The sequence below is a fragment of the Coturnix japonica genome, chromosome 12 (genome assembly GCF_001577835.2).
Source record: "Coturnix japonica isolate 7356 chromosome 12, Coturnix japonica 2.1, whole genome shotgun sequence".
NCBI classification, from domain to species: Eukaryota; Metazoa; Chordata; class Aves; order Galliformes; family Phasianidae; genus Coturnix; species Coturnix japonica.
The window spans coordinates 4,416,787-4,438,957 of NC_029527.1; the positions used below are offsets into that span (position 1 = coordinate 4,416,787).

At 44.4% G+C, this 22,171-nt stretch overlaps 1 protein-coding gene across 3 annotated transcripts in view; it reads right to left on the reverse strand.

Moving 5' to 3' along the window:
• Window positions 1-22,171, reverse strand: part of PHF2 (PHD finger protein 2) — a 74,206-nt gene that overhangs the window by 50,573 nt on the left and 1,462 nt on the right. The window lies entirely within an intron of this gene.

Consider the following 22,171-nt stretch of genomic DNA (forward strand, 5'->3'; position numbering starts at 1 on the left):
CCTACATCTTTATTTAAAGCTCAATTGCTCTCTTCCACCCCTTAAATAATCGTAGAGCAGGATTTGGAGAATAACGATAAAAATTCTCCTTACTACGTCTTGAAGAAGGGGCTAAATATTGCAGATCATCATTATATTTATGGAGAAAAACGAGCCTGCAAAATTCCAGACTAAATGGAAAGCACAGCCACCATGCTGTCTGCTCACAGCCCATTAGGGCCGGTGTGACAAGTTGGCTGTGATGCACATCACAATCTCAGCCTCCCATAACAGAATGACATGTCAGGGTCACAGGGCTCCATACAAGACTATGTTTTCCCTTTATTAACATCATCTGTTCTTGTGTGTCTTTGGCTTAGGAGTAACTGTTATTGCCACCACCTGAATTCCTGCAACTTCACTGAAGCAATCCGGGACAGAAAGGGCTCTTAAGGAGTAAATGGAGCACCCAGCCCCCATGTATGTCAAAATCAATGCCTTGGGAGAAAGTCTGACAGCTTGAGACTCTTCAAACTAAGCTATTCTGATATCAGCATGCAATTAAATGATAAAAGCAGAGATATGCATTACAACCACTTTTGCCATATCCATCAAAAGTTCTTCCCTCGATCGTTATTTTTGGGTCTGGATGAGCCACTGCAATCATTTCTGGAGCGTGATTGGAAAAGTCTTGGTCTTGATCCAGACAACTGAAACCAAAACAGTGCCGGGACCCACCTACAAGACTGGAACCTTAGCCTGAAGGCTCCTCAGAACAAGCTGAACAGAAAGGCTGCAGAGAGGAACAGCAAGAACATCCTGGGCCTCTACTGCTGCCCAATAAAAATCCCACTAAGTGTAAAATCATGTACTCAGGCTCTGATGGGCTCCCAAGGAGTTCTAAGAAGAGGTTCCACTAAATACCAGTGCAACTATATATACATATCAAAAAGCAACTACCATAATTCAGAGTAACAACAAATCAGACGTCTTATACAGGCAAAGGAAACAAGAGGTAGCTTTAAAAGATAGCTGCTGAGTTCTGACAAGGTGCTGGACCTCAGAGTTAAAAGCTTTTATCCATTAGAGAAACACATTTCTCTCTGTCCTGAGCTATCAGAGGCACCTTGGACACGCAGCCTCCATTTTGTATTTGCCTCCCAATTAGTGCCCACCATGTGAGCGACTGCTGCATGCGGACACCTGTCAGCTACTGCTGGGCTGGGAGCAGCATCTCGCATGGCAGGCTGCTGGCTGCACTGCTGCTGCTGGCAAACTGTATATGCTGAGAGCCCTGGAGCCAATTACAAAAACTTAGGGATGGCGATTTTATGCTTCGCCTTGTTATGAATAATAAGGTTACATTTTGTTCATAAATCTTTTTATTTTTTTATTTTTTTTTCTCTTTTCCTTTGGGAGACTTGTGGGTTTTAATGGCATTAATTTCTATTTGCCAACCTTGTCCCTATAAATGAGGATGTTCATTAAATTAATGTTAAGTGATGAGCACTATAATTAGAACACATTTAAAATGCAGTGCATCTAAATCAAAGACCATCCAAGATGTTCTCTTTTTTATTAAGATAATAATTTGAAGGAGGCCTACTGTTTAGTTTAAAACAAATGATATTTTTCAACAATCTCTTCCCATTAAGGCAATGTGGAGGCCAAGGCAATACACCACACAGCAGCCTCTTCCCAGCTGATACTTTTTCACGTGTTCAGGACTCTGATGGTTTTGACTAGCTATTGTATTAACACCTAAGGGAGAACATTGAGTTTACTGCTTAGTTTTTGCCACCAAAAGCCATTAAAAAAATAAAAAATAAATAAATAAAAAAGAGGAAGGAAAATAGTTGTGACTCTGGGATGCAAAATGTAACATCACAACTTCCATGATATGTAGCCCAGGTTATAGCAGTTGCAGTTTATCCTATTGCACTAGGAGCAGAGACTCACTGGAGATAGACACAAGCACCCTTGAGAAGGAAGCAGTTAAGGTAGAAGTACACACACTGGGCCATGTTATAAGTCCAAACCAGCTTTGTTTCTAGAGTGTGCTTTGTGTTATCCCGTGTAGATCACTCAATAATGCCCAGAGCTGCCATTTTGCCACTGTAGGCCAGGCTGCAAATGCAGACTAGTCAAGTTGGAGTCTTTAAATACAAAAGTTGCTCAGTGGGACTCACTGTACTCTGTCACTTCATGAATACAACATTGGTCACGTAGCCCTCTCCAGCCCCACACAATAAGCATCAGATGCCCTGCTTGATCCTAGCGGGGACAAGAGGTCCCAGAGCAAGCAAAAGGCAACATCATACAGTGCTCTCACATCATACAACTGCTCTCATATAGTGTTTAAGCAATGGATCATAGTGGGCTATCATCTTCCATCAGGTACAGAGCCCTTTCTTCCATGCAGAGGATCAAGATGTGGGTAGTTAAAATTATTTGCTGCAGTTAATACAGAAAATCAGTTAAGAAGCAGATATAGTTCTTCCAACTCCTACTGTTAGAAAGAAAATGCTCATACAAATATATTGACCACAAACAAATGTAGTCTGAGAAGGTTTCTAAATAGGGGTAGGGGTGAAAAATGCCAGACGAAACTCTTATCCTTCTTGTTATTTTATGTCAAATCAAACTTCTATTTCATCTCACTCTTGTATAATTTAAAATAATTAAAGGCTTAGTGATTTGACCCCTATGTTTAATCATGTAATTCCAGCTGACTGCAACTTCTGTCATCTGGATGACATCAAAGGCAACACCTTGAAAAGGTCACATTAACCGAAGTCAACATGGAGAGAATGGCTTACGCATTTTCTCAAACAGCAACATATAACCATCTATACCCAAAACTCATCCTCTGCTCACAACATCTTCATAACCAGAACCTGTTTCTGCTCTTCAGGCTGCCATGTAGGACCATGCTAGTAGAAATCAAGGGACACATCCAAATCTAGCTGATATTGGAATTCAGATTTACAATTTCAGTTTTTCTCCCAAATCCATACAGAAGTTATGAAGTTTGTCCTTCAGTTGCTTTGCTTGACTGCTGCCCTCTCATCTCGCCTTCTGGTCAAACCCTCAACCATATGCCACGTACAGTATTTGCTCTCAGCACAGGACATTTGTGGAAGCACCTGTTAGTGTGCCAAGGATTCATTGCTGAAAACGGGGCCCTGCCAAAGGCAGTCTGTTTGGCGGAGAAACTGCTCAGCCCTGTGTGATTACAGCTGTTCTGAGTCTTGTTCAGCCCCTTCTCCTTACTGGATTTTCCAAAAGCATATGGGAAATAAGCCAAGAGGGAAACAACAGAGAAAGAGGCAGTGGTAAAAAGCAGAAAAAACAAAAACTGAAGGAGAAAACTGCAAAGCAAGAGCGAATTAAAAGCAAAAGGGCAAGAAGTACATGAAACAACGTAAAAATAACCTGCCTCTCAAAATCATCCTCTTATTTTGCAGTTTATTCTTTGTGTAACTCAACTGAAAGAAGTGGCATTCGTCCACAAAAGAATCCGGCCACACACAGCAATAAAACTTCCATTCTTTACAGGCTACTTTGACATAAGGAAATTGCAGGGAGCCCAGAAGTGCTCATTACGACCTGGTAGCTGGGGGAGGTTACGCTGGTCGGCAGACTGCACCATTATACGAGTGTTCAAAAGCACTGCATTGTATCTGAGCTATGCAACAGAAGATTTTGACACGGGTAACAAAGCTCTGTGCTTTAAGGTGTAAGTTGATAGGCTGCAGGTGTGAAAGGTGAATTTGTATGCACACTTTTTTTCCTCTGTTGCTCTCCCCACTCTTTCCTCCAGTTACTTTCTGTTCTTCATGTATAGTTTTCAATCCGCAACTGATGCTTCAGGTGTTAATGACTGCAAAATAGATACCAGCCAAGACACTGTGCTGACTCAGCCTGATAGAGCCCATGTTGCTCTGCTATAAAACATGAAGGCAATATAATATTCAAAATATATACTTAAACAGACTGTTTCTGGCACCCTGAAGAAATATTTAAAGGCAAAGCCAATTATGTGGAGTGGAAGAGATCAGGAGTCAGCATAGTGCCTTGTGGATATCCCATTTTGTTAGTGCCAGGGTCTCCATGGAGCTCACGGATTGCTTGGCTACGACTACAGATTTAAGAATAATCTCTTGACTAAAGACCTTGCTAAAGCTCACACAGTTGGCCTGCTCCAGTCACATCATCTTCTATCCCCATCCTTTCAGAACTGCCAGGAGAAAAGGTGTTTTGATATCATCTAAAGCAAGATTTCTGCAAGCGTGCTGCCAGAAAGCTTTCAACCAGGTACGCTGTTAAGCAAACAGCACCTCAAGTGCACCAACGTACCTCTTTCTGTCTGTAATCCCTTCTCAGCACAGTGCTTTCAATGACTGAAAGCCAGGGCTGGATTTCTCAAAGGACTGGCAAGCACACCAATGAGCTGCACACCTCCTGACTCCCCTTCCACACACCTCACCAACACCCAGATGCAGTGCACAGTCCCTTCTCCACTCGACTCTGTCTTTCTAGTCAAGACGCTAGAGAAGAGGACACAAAGCACCAATGAGAGCTGGGATTAAGACAGCATGAAACTTGATCATGGTACACGCCTGCAACGTACTTCATTTTGTTTGGGTAAGAGAGCTTGCCCAGACACACCCCAGATAATGGGAATGTTCTCTGTCTGGAATTTCTGAAAGCACTGAAGGTATTTCTGTTTGTTTCTGCAAAAACCACTTGTTTCTCCTGCATTGGTGCAGATTTCTTTCCACACAGGCTCAGCCTACTTGTTTACACACATTTTAATTTAGAGGGTATTTTTTTTCCATCAATATGCAAAAATCATTTGCATAAAAATGACATTAACACCTTTTGGATCCAAGTTACATTTGATAGGGGCTGTTAAGGAAAGGCTTGCTTCTCCTACCTTCTACCCCAAACAACAGTTAGCACAACGGAGCTCCATCTCAGCTGCCAGCTAGATGGAATGCTGGGAACAGCAAATAGTACACAGATCTGTAGAGTCTTAAAGCTATCCTCTCCTTTCAGACTCCACATCTGTGACCTGCAAGCAACAGAAGCCACGGAGCTTTGCAATGCAAGACATAGAGCTACGTTTGGTGCACAAGTTTTGAGCTCAAGGGAAAACAGCTCAGCTCGCAGGAATGACAGAGCAGAAAGAAGCACAGGAAGTCACGTGAGAAAACACTTCAGAGACAGTATAAATGCTTGAAGTAGAGCACTGTGCCCTGGAATCCAAAGTGCTTCTTTCCTATACAGGGATTAAAAAAAAACCCTAAACACCGACCAGGTCTACTTCAAGGATGCATCACAGCCAGTTCAAATGAGTGTTAACCTATTTTTCTCTGTCCAAAAGGAAGCAGCAGCTCTCCAATCTCTAACAAATCCGTAGCTTCAGTGGCTGTTATCAGGTTACTGCACAGAAGAGCCTGATATTCACCTCACAGGCACAATGCCTTCAAACCTGCGGTACTCACACAAGAATTCTGCCTATCACAAAAAGATCTTCCCTCTATATTGAGCCAAATGCTCATTTGTCAGAGGCTCTCTGTCCTTTACAAGCCAGGCTGGCCCTCCACCAGTCTGACCCATCTGACCCACCTAACATTAAGAAATTCCTTCCCTCTCTGGGTTCAGTGCAGAAAAACAGGTCAAATAAAGCTGGACGTTGAAGTACACTCAGCACTGACAGAACAACAGACTCTAGTGTGTGGGATCTGGATAGCAACTTCACTCCTTCAGCAGAGCAACTTCTCATGCCAAGTATCTTGATGGCCGAGATATAAAATGCCAAATGGAGAGTACTGAGGTTGTTGCCCCAGTAGAATTCCCCTACAATAGTTGGAAGCTTTATTTAAGTGCAGAGTGGCTGCAAGCCGAGTGCTGCTCCTGGGGCTCAATTTGGATTTAAACTCTCCATTGTTGAGGGGGCTGTATATGAAAAAGCACTCACACACAGAATTGTCCTTTCCCTGCTCAGACTTGCAGCTTGCTACCAGACTGGGAGAGCAACATCCAGATAGCCACAAATCCCCCATGTAATTGCACACACCTACAAAACATTTGTATGGCTTTCAGTGCAGGATTGGTCCAAGAAAGTCACCGTTTATCAGCTGCATATAATCAAGTGTTGAAGCACTTCCTTTAATCAATCCCAAGTATCAAGTGCAATGATAAACAAGAAATACTGGCTGTGTACTCATTTTCATCTACAGGCTGGGGATCATGGGGCAAGTTCTGCACGGAAAGGGAATTCGAGCACTGCAACAAGACAAGGCTCTGTAGCAAGCAGTGGAAGCAGCTCTTGGAGAACTGGGGACTGAGAATTCAGTTTAAGAGCCTGACTTGCTCCATCTCACAGCAGCACCAAGAACAGCTTGAGAGACCGGTATACACGGCATGTCTCGTGCCAGTCCAGTCCTACTGTGGTACATGCATGCTATTACTTCCAGTAACTGTGCTGCCAAGCAAATGCAACATCAACATGTCAGCTCTTCAGTCAGACAGGGCACAGCTCTGTCACTCTGCATCCTGTCACAGCAATACTGTATGTGGTTCTTGGGTTACAGCAAACTATGATGCCGCAGCATCAATAGCAGTTTGGTGGCACTGTGCCCACAGTGGGAACACTGGAACTGTCTGGGGGGGAAAAAATGCACATTTGCTTTATTATACGACCACCAAAACTCAATATCTCAGCACTTTCCTTGTGCACAACCAGCCCTCCTGTGCAGCCAGGACAAGGGGACGGGGCACTCCATGAATAGAGCAGACAGTCCCTGTCCAAGAACCACAATACCTGGCTTAGTGGGCAATATCAGTGGTAGGAGAACAGTTAGATGAGATGATCTGAGAGGTTATTTCCAGTCTTAATCATTCTATGATTCAAACACTTATCACTTGGTTCTATACAATGAGACCTTTCTAACCTCTCTCCACACAACAAACCTACTCACTTAGAACCCCCCACACAGCTGTGAATGCATCTTCCAACCCACACCTAATGGCACCTGTGTTATTTACCATTGCCCCATGAAAAGCTGCAAGATGCAGCCCATACAAAATACAGCACCAAGATATTCTCACATCACAGCCACGCACCCAAACCAACATAAACTGTTCTGTGCAAAGAAGCGCTGCAACTTATCCTCTGTTTTCATTAATATGCCACTTTCTGAATAAGTACAGGTCAAAACCACTTTAGAAAACTGTCTGTTATTAACGAGTGCTTTTTGTTCCTCAGCAGAAACAAGCCAGTATTGTTGCATGAATGAAATATCACATATCTCAGACAGAAAAGGAAATCAATCAAACAAATGTTCCTAGATCACAGCCCTCTGAAATTACTGCATGACAAAAATTTCTGCCAGCATCACGCTGCTACTGCAGTACTACAGGCTCCAGAGAGGGAGGCCTGAGGGCCTTTCTATGACCCTTCTTCTTAAGAAAAGGAATGTTACTGCAAAAATAGCCATGCAATGTATATCTGTAGCACTGGCCTACAATAATCTCAGGCCTGCAGCTCAGTGGAACCCTCAGCCATTTTCACTTTCTGACTTGCAGTTTAAAAGGAACAGTTCTCAGAGCATCACAGCTCCCTGTCACAGTGACGGTGCTGCTATTACACCAGGCAACTTGCCTGCAATGTGGCTCAGGTAACAGGAGCCGTAGTGCACTCCATTGCTGAAGATGCTCATTCTGCTGGTCACCAGGTCAGCCGTTAATTCTGCCTTCAGCTGATGCAAAGCAGCCTCTGAGGAGATGCAGGTACTGGTCCTTGACAAGATGTGAGCAACAGCAGTGCTGGGGAGCTTTGTGCTGATACTCTGGTGCACCTCAATGACACCTGCTGGCTTTGGTAAGCAGCAGGAAAGGTTCCAGCTGACCAGCTCTGTCTGCTGATTAGACACCAGTGTGAATTTAAAGGGAAACTCCAGAGAGCTGAATATGTAATTAGAAATACATACATTAAGAGACTTTCGAGCCAAAACTCTCATCTGTAATGCAGTGCCATTTATAAAAGCAACATAACTTTTCCAACCAAAGATGCCAGCAATACAGACAATAATTTTACATTCCTCTTTTTCTAGCAGTGAGCAAGAGCCCCGTGTTTAGGCTGCTCTCTGCCCTCCCTCACACACCTCCATGTCATCAGCCCTCTGCCATTCACTTAGAGCCGTTCTGCAGCCAAAAAGAACTGCCCTCACAGAAAGCACTACTCTGAGCACTTGTTTCATTTGAAACACATGGGGAAATACAGGAGGAAGGACAGGGAGGGATATGTGCACATGACTACAAGCACGTGTGTGTGTATGGACTCGCTACCTGGACATGGTTAACATTTTTCCAAGTCTTTCTTTATGCAAAACTGCTACTTATTTGTGATTTTAGCACCCACATTTCCAAGAGCACAAAGTGCTGCCTCGGGCTGATCCTTCTCACTCTTGTTTGCTTTCAAGGAATCATTTTCAGGTTTTGTGGACAGTTGAAGAGGAACATTTTGTGCTGCTTGAATCAGTAAGATGAGAAGGAGCAGGGCTTCCTCCTAGTGCTGAAAGAGACTTTACGTCATTTCCCCGTGCACAGATGACAAGATTGGTTTGGATTTCAGACTGCATAGACCACACTGGCATTTGCCTACATTTTTATACTGAGAAACATGGGGTTACAAATAATTGGTTGGAATCAGATGTTAGGAAGTTTACCAAAATATGGCCCACAGATTAAATAACACCTGACTATAAAACCCTGTACACCAGGCAGAGGGCTCATCTATAGAGAGTAACTTTTGCTGCTGAAGTTACACTGGCATTCAGCCTTCTGGATTTAATGTCTACATGAGAGTTCCATCAAGTCTCAGTACTCTGGTCACTGGGGCTACATATGTGCACTAAGGTAAAACAACTGATGGCTGCCATAGCTGCTCTGCCCTCCGACTGCAGAAGATGCCCAGAAAACACTTCTGTTCAGAAATCAGAGCACTGTTTGCACAAGCAACTGTGCACCAACACAGTTTCTCTTCGCCAAGCACACCACCAAGTCAGCCGCTCTTTAAATGAATGGGCAACTGCTCATTTCTCCAGCAGCTGTTGTGTGCTGTAATTTGCAGAGATCCACCGTTCCAGGAATGCAAAGCTTGCCATATCCATCCTAACCATCTACCTATCAAACCAAGAATCCAGTTATCCTCACACCACATGCAAAGCCTGTGGACTGAAAGAACACACTGGAGATGTGCGATAAACAAACACGACTAAACTACAGATAAATGCACACAAACATGTAACAAATAAACTACGCAGCAGCAAAGCCCCAGGCGACATCGCCGAGTTTGTACAATAAATGCTATGCCAAAGTGTACATAAATAACATTTCTAGTACTGCTCGTGTTTGATTTCCTGTCATTGCATCTCCATTTATATCATCTATTTTTAAATCTAAGGTAAGAAATATAACTTCCATAAGCATTATTATGTTAAGATCTCACTACACAGCAACGTTTTGTTGGCTTCTCGTTTTCATTCACACGTACACTTCTGCCTTCTTTCTCATACCCAGTACTCCTGATAGCAAACTGACATTACTGTTTTTCATGCTCTATTTTGCATGGCAAATGATCTGAGCCAACTGCAATGCCCACATGGGAAAATCCAACAATGAACCAATGGTCTACCAAGGAGGGAAGAGGGAAAGGGAAATGTTTTTCACTTTCCTATTTACGAAGCGTCTATTCTATGCAAGCCGTCAGCAATGCTATTTCAGAATGTCATTTGGAATAAATTATTAACAGAAACCCCCAAATCACTCTGGACTATTTCTGTCGTTCAGTTGCATAACCTGCTCTTGTATCTGAACTTCATTAGCTTTTGGCATTTCTAATATATTTTTTTCTGAAGTTCCATATCCGATTTCAAATGATTTAATTACAAATTCATCGTGTTATATTTCCATTTCAAGATGGCAAATTGGCTTCATGTGCACGCATGGACACCTGTGCTGCTCTCTACATCTTTCACCTACAATTCCTTGCAGTTACAGCAGACACATCTCAACAATTATTAATTAGTACAGCAATAGGAAACCATTCTGTCCATCCTGTGCTCTTCGTTGTCTCATTGTTGAAGACATCCACCAAGGAGGTGGTATCTTTTCTCCTTTGATATGGAGACAGGATGAATATCTCAGTATGATAGATGCTATTTGTGACAGAGAAAAGAAAGCAAAACTGCACCTTCAGAAAGAAGACATGGTAGCCATGACTATTTATTCAGAGCTGTACAATATACAGGTTTCCTTAGTTCAGATATTAAGACAAATCACTGCGCTGACATGGAATGTAGCAGTGCCCTTTACGTCCATCATAATGAGTCATAAGGATTTACACCACCTGATGAAGTTCAGCTGTGAATGTACACGCTTCACTGGCTAACTTGTACTACTGGTCTCTTCTTGGTCTGCAAAGGTATTGATTTAACTTCTATTAAGTTGTATGACACAACAGGTTGGTGATGCTTTGATTTACAGAGAGAAACATGAGGCTCAGCGTAATGCGACAGCAGGTGAAAGCAAAACAAGCTCTTTCCCAACAGCTATATGTTCTGTAAGTAGCAGAAAACAGGATTTTTCTCCCTCAAAAGCACAGGTAAAAAACATAAACAAACACAATGCTGAAAAAGAAAATAACCCTAAAAAAAGAGATCTAATTAATGATGTATCTACCAGTGGTGTTCGACTGACAGTAAATGTAACACACTGTGGCAAAGCCAGTCAAATCTACACACACACTCAAGAAGAACCACACTGAACCACAGGGCTGAGCCCCTTTTCTACCTCCTGACTTCAACAGTATCTCTATTTATGGATACAGGGCCCAGAGCACTGCTGTTGCATAAATTCCTTCTGTGCACTGCATTAATTTGTGTTTATCATTGTTTATCAGCAATTTCAGAGCACGTCTATTTAACATATTAGCATGTGTCCCAGTAAATTACTCATTACCGCTTTCAGAAGAGTAACTCATCCAAAGGCATAGCTCTGACAGAAACAGCCGCCTGTTAGGCACCGTAACAGTGCAAGCTCTCAGGGATTCTATTAGCAATTCCTAAAGAATTAATTTGCTATAAATTATTCTTACATTGTACTTTGCAATGCTGTTCTTTTCAGCTCTACTTTGGGATGAAATCTCAGAGGCTGACTCAGCACCACCCAGCATTGCTTCCCTACCACCAAGGTGAGCTGCCTTATGTGAGCAGCCTTATGTGAGCTCACTTATGTGAGCAGCACTGCACATGGGGCTGCAGCAATTGGGATCCTAATCTTCTGCTGGGGGAAAAGAGTTACACAGTTGTTTTACCCCAGGACCACGTGCAGTGGGATTGACACAGCTGTTGGCATGCAGCAGTCTCACCAAAAATCAGAAGTGATTTCTGGTCTTGTAGCTGTTCAGAAGCAAAGCAATACCTAACACTTTCTAAAGTCACACATATCAAGTCCAGCTGACATTTAAACAAACTTCCAGAGGAAGATGTTGTCTATAAGGTAGGTTTGGCCAAAGTAAAGCATAAACCAAAGCAAACTAAAAGCAGCTGCAGATCTGAAGCTTCAGGGTTCTGGGCAAGACACTTGGCATACCCCAAACTCCTTCGAAGAATTCATGAACAGTATCAGAACTTGATTTACCCAGATGCTTTAACTGGAATAAGGAAGCAGCTGGATTTCTGGGGAATGCACAGCAGCAGCTCCACCTGCCCACCACAGCCCACTGCTCCCACAGCCACCACTGCCTTTGTTGGTTGGTTATCCCTGTGGGAAGCTAAAGACAAGCTCAGAAGTGGCTGTTAGGTTGTATTACGTGTCTTGTTCTGGTAGCAGAACCACACACATTTAAGATGCCTTCCCTGCTGCTTTCCTCATCTTTTATGTGGATTTGTGTCTCTTAAAGGCACAAAACATTTCAAAGCAAATGTGAAATCAAATGTAAGTAGTAGCATCTCATGTAACCTGCCTGAAAGCAATGTCCTCAAGTTTCATATGATTCCAGTGGATAATAAAGGAGATACTAATTTGTTTTCAGTAAGAAACACATGTCACCCACCAGCAATTTTTAGCCTATTTTCATATTACTCCAAGTGTGCAAAGGCCTGTTAACCTCACCTTTATGCAGCTGATTTGTTCCAAACTAACACAGGAAACCCTGGAGACCTCCTAATACTGCATTATTTTGAGCTGCAGAGGAGCAGAACAAGTAACAGGACCTGAGCTCTGCAGTGATACTCACTTTCATTAGTAACTGAATGATGGCCTTGAGACTGCACACTGCTGTGTGTGCTGAGTTGCACTGCTGCAAATTGCTGTTTGCTTCAACCGATTCCACGTCAGCAAATTGACATTTACTGCAGACAATTTATGAAGCAGATTTCCAATTACCAAAGAACTGTAAAAAATGTAATGATGTTACATTTTGAGACACGGATTAAATGTCTTCATAAACACGCTGAATTGTTCATACACCTGCAGTCCTGGTTCCTTCAGTCTACAATTCTCAGGGTGCGATACTGAACTCCAGATATTTCCCTGCAAAGCCTCAGGTGAAACATTGTTTTCATTCCCATACATGTTCCTACGCAAAATTAACACTCTGTTTAATAATGTCATGCTTTAAAATTATCATTTAAAAGTTATATTGCATGTATCAAAATGCTACACTTACAGGAACTCATCTGTACTAAGAACTGTTACCAATGGCATCCATTTCCAAAGCTACTTCGGTTCTTTTATGGGAAACAATATATTTTCTCTTTCTCTCCAGACAGTTTTTAGGTCATTTTACAAACTTAGCATGAAGTGTTGATATTGTTTTCGCTGCTTGTGGCTTATCAGAACAAAATGAGAGCTCTGCCTCCAAGAAAGGGAAACCTTTACCAAGGAGCGAAAGCTGCAATGCACACAGGCTGCCTTTCCCCTCTGATATTCACTGCAGGACGGTTTTGCTGCACAACAGCCTTGCTCTGTATGATCACCCACCCTTGATAAAAGCACATCTAAGCACAAGTACACTTGCTGAGCTTTGTAGCAATAAGCCATCTACTACTCCTACCTCCTTCAGTCGTACCAAAGTCACAGTACTCTGGGGAATGAGTTTACTCACAGCAATGACCCGAAAAGCTGCAGAACGCCAAGGTTTTCAACAAAGGCTCTGAGAAATACTCCAGCTTTACAGGAGCCTTCGCAGAGAACTGGCACATTTGTGAGTGGGAAACTCCCCATGAGTTAAATTCTGCTCTTGTGAGGATATGTTCCACTCTCAGTAATCTCTGTGGGAACCAGACATGGACATCTGTGCATATAGCAGCCGCTGATGTTTAAATTTCTCTATTTCTGTTCCCTTGAAGGTCTGTGGCACAAGCAGGATGAAGCTGCTCTCCCATCAACAGGCATTTTGCCACAGACTTCCGTGGGAACACAGACTGGCCAGTGCAGCTGAACCGCGCCTGATGTTGGCCGTGTCCTGCATTTAAAGTAAATGGTTCTGTTTTGGAAAGAGTTTCTTAGTTCCAAAAGAGCAACAAAACACAGAAATGAAAAAGAGCAAAAGGAAAGAAGCAGCAAACAGCTTCAGATCGTGACAACCAGCAGTCAGATGGACTCTGAAAGCACAACACCACTAAACTCGGTGTGAGTGCTGTTCAGAAGCACACGCCACAAACCATACTTGCTTGAATCTGCTTTTTGTTATAACACGATTCAGCTCTCCATGAAAATGCAGGAAAAAATGTACTCAGAACAGCGGCTGTGTCAGCTCTGTCATATCAGTGAAAACATTCCTGGTGCCATAGACCCGGGTAATACACATCTCCTCTTCCTCCTGCCTCCCATTGTGCTTTTGCTCTTGGTAGAAGCAGACAGAGACATTTCCCATATAACAAAAGTAGGATGAGAGGGAATGGCCTCACATTGTGCCTGGGGGTCCAAGTTGGGCATTAGGTGAAACTTGTCCAAAAGAGTGGTCGGGCACTGGAACTGTTTGCCCAGGGAGCTGCTGGGGTCATCAGCCCTCAGTGTGTTCAAGACCCATGGAGACGTGGCACTGAGAGATGTGGACCTAGTGTGGTCACAGGCTGGACTCAAGTATCTCAATGGTCTTCCCATCCAGCATCTCTGATTACACATGATATGCTGAATTGGCATTTCCAGCTGTCCTTTGTTTTTGACGCATACAGAAATAATTAAAATTACTGCTTATTACACCCCTTTGATTAATTTTCCAGTGGTGCTGAATTAATTTAATTTCAGCAACAGTAACATACTTTTTAAATGGAAAAAAAAATGTAGCAGTATTACAAAAAGTGATATAAATTGTATATCAGAGTTAAGTAGTTGGAGAGTCAGGGGAGCAGCTTGGTGGTTATCTCGCAGATTAGTTGTACACACAGTGTAGCGGCTTTATTTATATCTCCAGGCTGCTCCTTCTGCTGCACTCCCCCTCCTTCCCTTTGCAAATCACAGCACTCCTGCAGCGTGAGGCTGCTCCGTGCAATAGCATTGAGGAGCTGGGCCAAGCAGCCAGAGCCTGACCTCACAGAGCACTTCGGGACACTTCCAGCACAGCACAAACAGCTCCTGCTCCCAATGCTGCGGGTGGCACACTAAGAGCTGCCCTAATTCATGAATGGGACACGCCAGTGATAAACTCAGTGCAAGATGGCGATTTACACCCCATTATCAAACCTGTTCTGTACGTGGCTTCTGCTGGATATCACAGCCACCCTAATGGCACCGATTTCTTACCTACTCCCCAGAGTAAAATCCAGCTGCAATGAAACCACTGAGCTTTTAAGAAGTGAAAGCAGGTCATTTCTGCTAAGAAAAAGTGAAACTGAAAATGAAAGAAGGCACAGAGGAGTGATCAAAGGACACTCCCCGAGCTTCTGGTAGCAGCATTCTAGAAACTATAAGCTGTACACAGACTTGTTGACTCAAACAACACATACACCAGGAGCTAAGTGCTCTGACACACACACATCGTAGGGGTTTGTTACTCCTCTGCTACGAAGTATCGCTGCCAAGATGCACAGTGTGCCTGGGATACACGCTCTGCCTGAAACAAGTATCTTTCTGAAGATACGAAGAGCCCATGCAATTACAAGTTTGCCAGGCTTCCACCAGGACACAACGTTACAAGGATCATCTATATACATTTGCCACAAGTGCTCCTGGCAGAAGGAGAGCAAAGAGATCACCGCAGCACTGGCTGCACAATTTGGGGTCAGAAGCAGCCCAGCTCAATGGAAGGCATCTGAAATCATTCAATGAAGCATGGACAACAATCAGGGCTCTGTACAGAAGTAGCAAGGTAAGCATATTTCTTTCTTTAGAGTGGTCAATCCCTACTCAGCAACTAAAAGTGAAGTACAAGCGTCACTGCTTTATATACGAACAGTAGACAAGAGTGAATAGAGACTGCAGAGATTGCCTATGGACTTCTTTTCTAGCTAGATTACACACAGTGGGGAAGCAGCATAAATGTTCTTGGTCGTTCTTGAGCTGTGCTGCTTCTGATGGTGCTTCTGTAGCTTACGCTTCTGAGGTGACGATGGAAGAAGTACTTAACAGCCCTACAAGTTTGCTATTCTTCTCTCCATCACAAATGGACAAAGCTGTGTCCCAGGAGACAGTCCCATTGCACAGACCCACACAACAGCAGCAGGCTGAACCCTTTCACTTCAGCCTCCTGCCTGATCCATGGACTCTGGGGAGATGCTCAATACAGGGGATTAAACATTGCTGCAGCTCTGGTTGTTTGGATTGTATTCCTGTACAACCATCAGTGGCTGTTTCACGTGTTCCCACGTTATTCTGTGCTCATCCAAGAAGGTAATGAAAAACATTTGCGTTCGCTGTTGTATCTGGATCAGAACGCTGAAGCTTTGAAGTACCCACTGCTAGAAATTTACAACGAGACACTGTTCTACACCAAATTACTACTAATAAAGATCTGAGCTGAAAGGGTAAATCATAACCACATGGCTCACATTTAATAAATGTATTTTTATACACATGAACACTCATAAATGTATACTATAATCACACGTGCAAACCCCATGAAAGCCAAAGACTTCATCCCGTTGCCCAAACACAGTGTCGATGAATTAAAAGGAACACAGGAAGATTACAAGCATCGTTATTTTTTTAGTAATGATCATGTATTTAAGTATCATTATCACTATAATTTGCCTATTTCTCAGTCAGCATTGCCAGACCGGTAAATGGCACATATGAGATAGGAACAACATTCCTGCCAACGTTCATGTTTCTGCTGCTTACCATTGAGATGTTAACAGCAAAGAAAGAATCCCTAGCTTAAATAGCTCATTTTTTTTCCCCACTCCCCACTAAAAGCAGTGGATAAAAGTGCTGGATGTGCTCATGTTAGAGACCTACACAGCTGTGCGACTGCGAGCATATGGAACTGACAGTGAAAGCCTCTATTCTCTGCTCAGGACTGTGGGCCCATCACTAAGCTGATCCCTCCCAGTGATCTGCCCTGAGGCGGTGGGCAGAGCAACTCCCCTTCCTCCTGTCAGTGCATCTTTCCTCTCTTCAGCCTCTGACACCAACCCCACCAGATGCCTGCAGAAGCTCAGCAAGAAGAGGGTTTCACTCTCTGAGACCATGAGGAAATGATTTCCTTGTGTGCTGGATGCACTCCCAGGCTGGAAATGCAGCTACGGAGAGCACAAAATAGCAGAACAAGTGAGGAACCTTTGCAGTCTGACCAGACTACATCCTCAGTGAGCACAGACACCACCACTCACCCCTCTGTGACTTTCTGTCACTCTGTGGCTGAGCTGTTTGGCCATTACGTGGGAGGATAAACTTAAACTGCATCTCATGTTATTATGACAATGACATCACAAAGGCAGGTGCAGTAGCAGTTGTGTCATAAATCAGTTGTATTAATTAGTGTATCTGGAAAGCAAATGCTGAGTGTATTTGCATATTCAAATTACACTGGACTAAGTTCAGGAAGTCTTGTTTTAAGGTCTAATTCTCCCTGAGCTGTGGCTGGTGTCACTTCATGCCTATAGTATTTTTTATATGTTTTGCTATTGTATATTTTTGCAAGGAAGATGATAGATAATTTACACAACATAGTAATTAAGCAGGTGATACCCTGGAAGAAAAACAACAGGGAATAGAAGAAATCTGCTCAAAACCTTATTATTGCCTATGTATTCTATCTGAAAGGTATTTGGATGCAGTGAGCGGCAAGATCATGTCTCAAAATAGATGGTGCATGATGCCCTAAAATAGCTCGTGCACAGCCTTATTGTTTTCAAATAAAAACCTGGAAAGGAATTACTATTTATATCACTCAGCAAGTCTAGGAGTTTCTAATACACAGGCACACATGGCTGCAGACTGAGCAGAGAAAATGGCTACTGTGAGAAATCCAGTTCACGCCAGAGTTTGCTCACTACGCCACCCCAAAGCAAGTCCCCAACAGCACACCTCTATTACATACCGCAGCTCTGCTTAATAAAACATCCCAGGAAACCACTGGCTATTTAATATACAGAACTTATGACAAGCAGGACAACCAGCCCTCACAACCAGAAGGCCAGAGCCGTGCAAGTGATGAGTTTTGTTCACTGGAAGTACGTTGTAACAAAAATACAATGCTACTCGCAGGGCTTTACGTTTGCTGTGCCAGAAGCGGAATGCTGGTACGTGCTATGAAGTTTTGTTAATGAAGCTTTGAGCAGGAAGATCCCTTGCTTGTGAAAGTGAAAGCACAGCCCACAGCACAGCACACTGCTTCGGCATGGACACGAATCACAGCCTGCCCGCCAACAACGCAAACCCACGAGGGCAGAGGGAAGCCAGCTTTGCACTGCTCCAGGCACCGAGTGTTTGCTCAGCCCTTGTGCAATCACACAGCTGTACAAACTGTACCCAGGCTGCAGACTGTGCTCACTTCATTACAGGCTGCTCTACGCAGGACAACTAACCAGGCTGTAAAAACACCATTCGTTTTCGCTGTGGATATGATATCAGAGAACTGAAGGGAACACACCCTAGGTTAACCTTGCCTCCTGAATATCCCAACAAGGAGCCATGCTGCTCTTCCTCCTGAGCTGCAGGGCCACCGCATGCAGCTGGGCACCTTGGAACTGCAGGCTGCTCGTGCACAAAACAGCAGCACCCAAATCACATGGGAGGCTGCGTTTGCTTGAAAAAGCATATTGATTGGAAAGGGGAAAATATGCTACGGTAATATTAACAATGATTGGGTCTAGAGAGGCCTATAATGCATCTGAAACGTATCATCTCCTCGCCATTTTTTCCTCTATATGTAGTTACACCACCTCAATCACTTTCTCAAGATATTTTTATCCATTCCCTTCATTACAGAGCTATTTAGCAATAAGGAAAATGCAGCAGGTTGGTTAATCAAGCCCCTGTTTTCTCACAGAACTGATCTTTTGTTGCCTGAGAAACGATATCGCTTTCACTTTCCTGCTAACAGTGCAGCACCTGCGGAGGGTGCAGACCCGCTGCTGCTGGCCTGAGCTCAGTACGGCCCAGCCAAAGGCCTGTGCTGCTGGGGAGCACTCATTCATTCACATATTACTCATTTTTATCATGAGTTCAAAACTTCACATTCCATACTCACAACTCATATATACGTAATCTTTTTCTCGGCTTTTCGGGGTTCTGAGGGAAACAAATCTCACTACAGTGGCTGTATGGACAGTTTATCCAGAACAGTGGTCTATGGGGTCCATAAAAACACTTCTCAACTAATTTTTTTCTTTCCTTTTGCTTTTCTCTTTCTTTCTTTTTATTTTTAAGTTTTACCCCAATGTTCACATTTGACCACAACCAGGGATGCAGTAAAAGAGAGGACCCAGACACTGCCAGGCAAAGCCAGACCTATTTAAAGAAAGAGACAATGCTGGATGTTCCTGCATCTCCCCCATACACACTGTTTTCAGTTTTGCAATGTAACAACAAGTGTGTTTCTCAACCCAGATGGAGTTCATTCTGTGCATCAAGACTGCAGCTAAAAATCATCCTAACCCTATGCTGCTATAGGAATTGCAGTAACAACTTGTAGTTGGCTTTTATAATGGTACTAAGATATCACTTCAGCTATAACAGTGACAATAAGTTTGAACATTTCAACACAGGAAAACAAATATAAAATCAGAAGCATAGAATCATTAAGGTTGGAAAAGACCTTCAGTACCATCCAGTCCAACTGTCCATCTGCCACCAACATTTCCCCACTAAACCACACCTCTCAGTACAACATCCGACCCTTTAATTCCTCCAGGGATGTGACTCCACCACCTCCCTGGGCAGCATTTCCAGAGCCTGAGCTCTCCTTGGAGAAGAAATTTTACCTAACATCCAACCTGAATCTCCTCTGGGTTATTTTATTTAGAGATTATATGATTCTCCCACATCAAGAAGAACAGATACGTATTATAAGTACTGGTAACAAAACAACCCCTGCAGAGAAATAAATAATTCACCTCCTTCCACTTACAGATGTAATGAATAACCCAGAAGAGATTTCTAGTGGAACAAACTTAAGCAAAAGGACTCACCTTGCCTCAAGTTCTTCAAACTCCAGTAATGGGTGACTTGAGTAGTTTGAAGTTTGCTATTAAGTATAACTACATCCACCTGCAAAGATTTTGTATCCACAAACCGTCAGCAAAACTACCACAGCTGCTCCCAGCTGCAGCAAAGGTGCAAAGGAAAAGAGGGCATCTCTTAAAGGGGCAGCTCCTAAACCCTATGCAGCTTTATAGCTGGTAACCACCACCACCCAGAAGCAGACAAGGCGGTGCTGCTCACAAGGCATTACATGCTTTGATAAATGATTCTACCAAGTCAATTCAGTGATCGCAGCTACCAGAGGCCACTGTCACTGTGTATACACAGGCTGTAGGATTTCCCATTTGACCTCAGTGGTGCCTTCCTTGGGTTCCCACTTTTCAGTCTCGTGGAAGCTGAGGAATCCAGCATGGTCACTGCAAGAGGAAAACCTGGCAGTGCTGTGCTACAGAACTGTTCTGCCAGCTAAGGTACAGCAGAGGAAAGGCAACAGCAGGACCAGCACAACTCTTGAGAAGTGCAAGAGTTGGTGTCTCAGAGAATCTATGAGTCTCTTTGGCAAAGGTTCTGTCCTTACACATAGTGGTGTGAAACAGCCCCGCTCTACTGTCTGCAGAGGCATTTCTTTTCCTTCCCTCTCCAGGGCTGGGAGCACAGAGGTGACTGAAAGTTGGTCTAATAATAAGAAGCCACAAAGCAGCGCTCTGCGAACACGCCGGTGGCTGCACAGTTCAGTACGCCTCATAAACAGCGGCTGGGGGCCCTGATGATGGGTAACATATGGAGCTGTAACAAAGGGCCTCTGAAAGCTTTGCAGAGAAAGGAACTGAGCCAATGATGAAGTCTTTCCTCTTTCTTCTTAGAGATCAGCAACACCCCACAACCACTGGTGCACAAAACCAACCCAGACGCCTTCGTCTGGCAGATAAAACCTACCTGCCAGGTACAGCAGTTCAACCCTACACGCTCACACAGTGACTTCACTGCATGCAGGCCTTGCTCCAGAGTGATGACTAGAAAATGGAGGAAAGCCTCTGATGCACAAAGTTCAGACACAGCAGTGGACAACCACTCGGAAGTAACCTGCGGATTAAGTTGGGATCTCTAAAGAAAGATCTAACGCTGCTTCACAGGAGAAATCCTGCCTGAAGAAGATCACAGAAGCTGCCGTGATGAGTGAGACCTGAAGGCCCCAACAACCCGGCCTGGCCCTCCCAGCACTCCTTCAGGACACATTGCAGTGTGGTCACTTTCCAACTGTGGTGACAGCTTAGCTCTGCTTGCAGCTTCTAAGTGGCACTGAGCAAATTTAACTTATTTTTCACCTTTGAATCATACAAATGTACCATCAGGACTGTTGAAGTGCCACAGAGATGTCAGCCAGCATTAGGAGGGATGGGGACCACAGCTGCTGTGTGAACAGAACCCTGTAGAAGCAGGTGCTGGAATATCTGGAAGCTACTGTCAGGGAGGAAGCACGAAACCCCTGATCTGCTTCTATAGAACTGAAACAGGAACAGCTTTATTATTTTTCCCTGCAATGTGCTGTGTGTGTGTTTTAAGTGGGCAAACCTCTGTGAGAGCTCAGAGCTTTGCACACTCAGTCACTTTAGTTACAGTACAGTACCTATACAGGTATTAACACCAACAGTGCTTTGAGCACCCAGGAAAGAGACAACTCTCCATGACCAAATCCCGATGTCTATATTGAGCTGATGATTTATTGGCTCATACAGTACCGAGCAAATCAAACAGGGACAGATACAGGTGGTTTCTTACTCCATCAGCCACCTCGCTTCCCCAATAATTTAAGGTTCCCTTGGAGAACGGTCGCCTCGGTTTTGCTCACTGTAAAACCCACCTCTGGGGGCTACTTTTGGGCTGAGCACAGGCCCTTTGCCCCCTCTGTAGGTCAGATCCCCTGACAGCCTCACAGCCTCACCGCAGAGCCCAGCACCATCCCCGGGACACACGGCAGATGCTGGCACATCACTGTCCTGCTCGGGTACAACCAGCATCGCTTCCAGCTCACATCTCACAGCAAAGCTGGGCGCTCAATCCTCGAGTCCCTCCCCAACTTCCTCACCTCGAGCAGAGGAGGAAGGAGAAAAAAGAAACAAAACCGAATAACCAACAACCCCGAAGTTCAGTTTCACGCAGCATTAACTCAAGTGCGCCCGCTCTGCCATTGTCTCCCGCACAACAGCCCGCCCGCTCTCGCTTTCCATGACAAAGCTTTAGGGCGAAATGAATCTAGGGCCGAAGTCCTCCTTTGTCCGCCCTAAACAAACTCCCCCGGCGGCATCGCGGGGCCCTTCGGCGGCTGCGGGGCGGGGGGCAACGCATGGAGCCCCTCCTTCTCCGCTTCCCTACGAGGCGGGGGCCGTGCGGAGCGGGGCGGGCTCGGTGCTGCCGGGGTTTTCCCCGCACGGCCGCCGCCGCCGCCGCCCCGCCTCAGGGCCGGCTCTCTCCCTCCCCTCCCGCCCCCATCGGCTCCCGGCTCGGAGGGGCTTCCCCTCGCCCTGCGGAG